Source organism: Aulonocara stuartgranti, assembly GCF_965226115.1.
Source record: "Aulonocara stuartgranti genome assembly, chromosome: 14".
In the NCBI taxonomy this organism is placed as follows: Eukaryota; Metazoa; Chordata; class Actinopteri; order Cichliformes; family Cichlidae; genus Aulonocara; species Aulonocara stuartgranti.
The window spans coordinates 33,912,042-33,918,951 of record NC_138950.1 but is presented as its reverse complement, the minus strand read 5'-3'; positions in this window follow the sequence as shown (position 1 = coordinate 33,918,951).

Sequence of the window (6,910 nt, the reverse complement as noted above, 5' to 3'; positions counted from 1 at the left end):
GTGCCATGCGTCACACAGGTAATTTAATCACATAATGTTCCCTGCAAGTTCACTGATTAGTCTCACCGGTGTGAATGAGGCATTAAGCCAAGAACGCAAACCAATTTTAATCTCCTTAATAGGAATGGAAATAAAGTTTTTCTTCTTTCCTTTTTACATTTTTTCAGTAAATGAGAGCAAATGGAGGAAAAAATGTGGAAAGGGGCGTGGCATACAGTTTGTGTGACCTTGACCGATAAGAAAGAAAAAACTAATGTGATTTTTTTTTTTAAATAACATTTGAAAAAGTTTTGAAAAGTGAGTCCCAGAAATACTGGGAGCTCAGCACCAAAAGTATGAGTCAGGTATCAAAGTAGGAAAAGATGGTACACCATCAAAGCAAACAAAGTCTGTGAGGCTTCATATTTAATTAAAATATCATTACTGATGGATTCTGGTCAGAAGCCAGAAAAAGAATGAGAAATGATAGTGAAGACACACGAGACCAACAGCATGAGCACGTAAAGCCTCAAATCCGGTTATCAGGAAAAACTTTTTAGTTTTTCTATAGCTAAAATTATTTGACGATGCACAGTATGCAATAATTCCAATTTAATATTTAATGTTTATTTTTTTATTTAATATTGGCCTCTACATAACACATATTTAATGTTTTTTACATTTACAAATATTTAATGGTTGGTTATTATTAATCTCCACTTCTCTTCCACGGGATGTCTTCTATCCTGTCTTCCTCCCCTCATCTCCAACACCACAGAGATGGTGGAGGTTTCTTCCTGTCAAAAGGGAGTTTTTCTTTCCTACTGTTGCCAAACAGCTTGTTCATACTGGGTCATCTGATTGTTGAGGTTTTCTTTGTTTTCTCTCTATTATTGAATTATGAATTGAATCACATAAACAGTAATTCTGCTTGCTCTTACTCATTTCCGTGTGTTGTTAAACATAATAAATAGTCAATGCAAATCATAGTTCATGCTAAATTGAGTGATCTGAAAATGTGGAGAATAAACTGTGATGTTTTTAATGGGGATTTTATACTGTCATTTTGAAAAATATCCCAGTCCACATGAAAAAACACACAAAAAAAATGTTTTAAAGAAACAATGTCAGTGCATGCCAGAACAATAGGCATAACTACCCTGAACTTTACACCTTGTAGGAATGTTAGCCCATCAGAAACCTACAAACAATAATACAGTGGCTCTCCTTTGACCACACGTGACTTTGACATGTAAACGCAGAAACTGAACATCTTGATGCTGGAGGACGTTTTCTAAAAAGCTCTGTTTTCAGTGAGCTAAAATGCCATTTATGTTTGGACAAAAGGCCAAAATGCATTTTTTAAAAACGCTACATTTACCAGCCTGTGCAGTTATGGCCTAATTGGTCAAAAATAAATGAAGCTGTGGTAGGAAAGCTTTATTAAATGGTCATAAAACTGTAAATCTAAATAATGCTAATATCAGTCTAATACATTAACAGTGATGATATTAGGATTCAAACATTTCATAAAATCAAATATTGCAACTTAAATCATTTTAAATGCTACATAAAAAAAGTTTCTCTCTCATCTTCACTGTTTCCCTTTTAGCTAAACCCACACACTGCTATGTAGTTTACTATGCATGTAAAACAGTTGAATAATACCTGAACTTTGAGAGGTCAGTGTACTCACAGCGATTGAGACTGTGGCTGTTTGGCCTCCCAGATTCTAAAAATGACCATAATTTAGCAAATTAGTCAGCAGGAAGGTGTTTACTGGTGTCACAGAGCCATCAAGCCAAGGGTAATTTTCAGCTATTCAATATTTAAATAAAACCTGGTGCTGGCCATTAAAAAGAATGCAGGTATAAGGGGCTTCAAGGTGCTCATTTATTTGGTATGTTTGGATTAATTGTAGCTTAATTCATTTCACTGCCAGACTTCAGGGCAATTTAATGCTTGTGTTCCACATTTTGTTCTTCTTGAATCAGTTTTATATATATATATATATATATATATATATATATATATATATATATATATATATATATATATATATATATATATATATATAAAAAAACACCCAGCACGCCCCTGCGGGCGGTTTATCCTTCAAGCTCGGGTCCTCTACCAGAGGCCTGGGAGCTTGAGGGTCCTGCGCAGTATCTTAGCTGTTCCCAGGACTGCGCTCTTCTGGACAGAGATCTCCGATGTTGTTCCCGGGATCTGCTGGAGCCACTCGCCTAGCTTGGGAGTCACCGCACCTAGTGCTCCGATTACCACGGGGACCACCGTTACCTTCACCCTCCACATCCTCTCGAGCTCTTCTCTGAGCCCTTGGTATTTCTCCAGCTTCTCGTGTTCCTTCTTCCTGATATTGCTGTCATTCGGAACCGCTACATCGATCACTACGGCCGTCTTCTTCTGTTTATCTACCACCACTATGTCCGGTTGGTTAGCCACCACCATTTTGTCCGTCTGTATCTGGAAGTCCCACAGGATCTTAGCTCGGTCATTCTCCACCACCCTTGGGGGCATCTCCCATTTTGACCTCGGGACTTCCAGGTTATACTCGGCACAGATGTTCCTGTACACTATGCCGGCCACTTGGTTATGGCGTTCCATGTATGCCTTGCCTGCTAGCATCTTGCACCCTGCTGTTATGTGCTGGATTGTCTCTGGGGCATCTTTACACAGCCTGCACCTGGGGTCTTGCCTGGTGTGATAGACCCCAGCCTCTATGGATCTTGTGCTCAGAGCTTGTTCTTGTGCTGCCATGATTAGTGCCTCTGTGCTGTCTTTCAGTCCAGCTTTGTCCAGCCACTGGTAGGATTTCTGGATATCAGCCACCTCCTCTATCTGCCGGTGGTACATACCGTGCAGGGGCCTGTCCTTCCATGATGGTTCCTCATCTCCCTCCTCTTTCTTGGGTTTCTGCTGCCTGAGGTATTCACTGAGCACTCGGTCAGTTGGGGCCATCTTCCCAATGTATTCTTGGATGTTCGTTGTCTCATCCTGGACTGTGGTGCTGACACTCACCAGTCCCCGGCCCCCTTCCTTCCGCTTAGCGTACAGCCTCAGGGTGCTGGACTTGGGGTGAAACCCTCCATGCATGGTAAGGAGCTTTCTTGTCTTTATGTCAGTGGCTTCTATCTCCTCCTTTGGCCAGCCTATTACCCCAGCAGGGTACCTGATCACGGGCAGGGCATAGGTGTTGATGGCCCGGATCTTGTTCTTTATATATATATATATATATATATATATATATATATATATATATCATCCACTTACACTCCTGAAATTCATATTTGTAACTTTTGTAAAACATTATTAAAACATTGTTTTGTGACCTTGGCCAACCTCTGCTTCATCGAGACAGCAAAAACTGACAGCACCTCTGTGAGAAAAGCAAACTGTCACAGCTGAATAGGTTGATGCGGTGCGCTGTGCAGCGAGTCCAAGACGCTGACATGTTGTCACTGACGGTGGTGGAGAGATGCGACCACACTGTGTCCTCACTGCTGTGGGTCTCTGCGGTGAGCAGGACAGCAGGCTGTTGCACACACCCACCATCTGCTGTGGAGCTATGATTCATGACGATATGATGTCAGCTCATTAGTTTACTGTTGTGTATGTGTTTGAGTTAAACTCCAATGGTACCTGTGGGGGGAAAACGGGTCATGGCAGCAATTTGTAGGATAAAGCTAGACTCAAAAAATATTTAGGAACAAAATAAGTGGAACAAAATGAATGCATTTGTAATGTATAGATGGCACCGATCCAACAGTGATTTTGGCTCTCTATTATATTTTTAAAAGGTGTGTTTGTTTGTTATCTGCTGCTTGGAGACAGTTTTAGTGTTTGAGAGATTTGCAAAAGCTGGCATGGTCACTCAATATAGTGAATGTGGGGAATATACACGGTGTAATGGCGCCCTCTAGTGTATGCAATAGTGACTATTACTGAAGTTTAATGCAACTCGCTCTTCAGACTTTAAATTAAAATCAGAGATTTTAATTTAGTTCAATTTAAATTAATTAATTTATTACATATTTTGACAAGTGAAAGAAAAATAATTTTTGCATTTATTCAAGAAGAGTATGAGATATAATATTGTATATTGTACAAAAAGCATGAGGATCTAGTATGGCCCCCTTTAGCAAGATTTATGAAAGGCATTTGGTGTTGTTATTAAGCCTCTCTGATGTTCACTTTTCACAGCAAAATTCCTTCAGCTGTGATATTTCTGACTTCAAATTTCCATAAATTCCAATGACATTCCAAATCTGGTTTTGGCGCTCTACTTTTTGTTTTTGAGCCAATCACTGGTGGATTTGTTCTCTGGTGAAAGCGTTTAGGATCATTATCCTTTTACAAGGTCCACTTCAGGTTCAACCTCAGTTTTCAAGCCATTTTTAGTATCCAGTGCTGTGACCCATGGTTCCTCTCCTGAAATGCCATCTTGTGTCTGAGCCACACAGATCTTAATCCTTTGATTAAAGGGCATTATCTGTAAAGGGCTGGTTTTCCCCATATGTTTAAGTTTTGCAGAACTTTCCTGGCACGTATTTTAAATTTGTGGAACCGTGTTGTGATTGTTGATGTGTCTGCTCTGACAGCAACAGCAGCAAGAGTCATCTGGGCCTGGGTTTCGGGGTCACAGAGACTTCTGCTCTTGGGCTGAATTTGTCAGGGCAGGCTGTGCTGAACAAAGCTGCTGGAAATCTGCCCTCCATGATGATGGTGGTGTGCAATCAAGTGATATATTCCACTGCAATTAGTAATTTTTTTAAATTTAAAATCCTTGCCAGACCCCCTACCACCCCCACCAAACAAAAGGCCCAAGGGAGCTCTTTAGATCTTTGTATGATGACACCACACACTTTACTGTGGTGGATATTTGAATAGCAAGGTTCTAACTAGCAGTCCCTGGAACCTCTGATTCTAATTATCCTGGCTTAAATGTACTTTTCCAAGTGATTTTGTATTTTTGCATATTTATCTTAATATTTACTTGTCCAAACATTCAAAAGACAATTTAAATACATCCTCATGATTTCTATATATGGCAAAGTATCTGAAATGAAACGTCAAAGCAGGATGAGGCCATGGAAAAATCCAAATGTGTTCCCTGTGCATTCGAATGCTGTGTTTCAGTGTAGATATTAAAAGGGCAGACAGAAAAAAGTAACAAAATCCCTTTACATAAAAAACATCATCTTTAATGTCACTTTTTTGCAGGTGTTTATTTGAAAATCAGCACTTTAGATCTGCTTATTAGACTCTTGATTCCACATACAGTTTATCTTCATATCCCCAAAACCATATTTTTCAGGGTTTACCTGCCTCCATCAAAAAGAAAGATAAAATCTTAGTAAGATTTCAAACATTCAACAGATGTGCATACAAGTGTGTCCTATAAACCTTCATTTATAATCCATTTGCAGATAAACAGGAAAATATACAGCAGATGGATTTAAGATACAGCATCACTCAGATGTAAAATCTCAAGTGAATGTCAGACTAAGATCTCGTCTCCATACAAAGCGTCACTGCCCACGTTTCCCCTGACTTTGATGTGTGTTTGGAAGTCTTAACTGCAGACAGCTCTGGTTCACATGACTGACTCAAGCCTGTGTGTCCCATCCAGTCAGCAGCACCCTCAAACGTGCTGACCCACTGTGGAAAAAATACCTTGTAATGCTGTCTAAGGGTTTTCCCTCTGGTCCAACTTTATCTAGTCACAGTACCCAGAACAAACATGCTTTGGAAGGATTACATGGTGAGGAATGATGGTGTAACAGTGGTGGAAATGTCATGTGAAAACCGGTTCCAGCTGAGCGCGATCGCGCAGCTGAGGCTGGAGATAAGGCGGTACGACCCCCTCCTCCCTACGTGAGGCGGTGTGGTGTCAGCAGGGAGACGGCGGCTCTCCTAACACGTGTTATAAGATGATACAGGTTTAAAATGAAGGCCTCACTGTGGTTACACACAGATCGACTTACAGCCTACAAAAGGTGCTGCTGTAGGTCGATTGTGTGAAGCGCTGCTGAACAGAGACCACACTGACTTAAATGAATATAAATGAATATAAAAAAGGAGGAAGAATGTGGGAACAGCACTGCTTCTTTATTTGTACAGGCAGAGTTTGCTGAGCTTACACACTCTGTTGGCCCGAGTTGCATTTAGGAGCGGTCCAGCACAACCATACCGTTCTATTTCAGGCTGATGGTGGGAGGTGGGGAAAGAAGGCTTCACTCCACTCTGCAGCTCATATTAGTGTTACAGACTGAACTGGCAGCTTTCTCACAGTATGATATACAACCCCCCCCCCCCCCCCCCCCCAAAAAAAAAAAAAAAAAACCACCCCACAGGATATAGCACAGGAACAGTCACAGCTTGTGGATTACATGATGAAAAAGGCAGAGAGCAGATTCTTGCAAACAAAACAGGGGTTGTTTTTCCTCCTCTTTACCGGAAGAACTAATCTGATCTGTGTGTATTTGGACCTGAATCACAGATCCAAAGTGAACATGTTCTCTGAATGTGAGATATTGAATAATAACTTCCCCTTGCTGTAAGTGCGGGGGGGTGTTTAGGGTACCTAACAGTTTTTGACACAACCCTGATACAGTTATGTGTAAAAGTAAAAGTAAAGGGAAAAATAAAAAGTGCTCCTACAGACTTTGTGTCACAAATCGTCAAACAGTGTGTGCTTTCACTGCAACTGCAATCAGTGATAAAAAGATTTTTTTTAAATTTTATTATTATTATTAATGATGCCCATCAGACAAGTGAATAAAATAGGTTTGGCTTATCTCGACACCACATCATGTGATGTTGGGTCAGCTTCTGTAAGAAATGTCTAGCTAGTGATGATGTTTAGCTCACAGAAATATGATTTGAACAAATGTGAATATTTCTACCT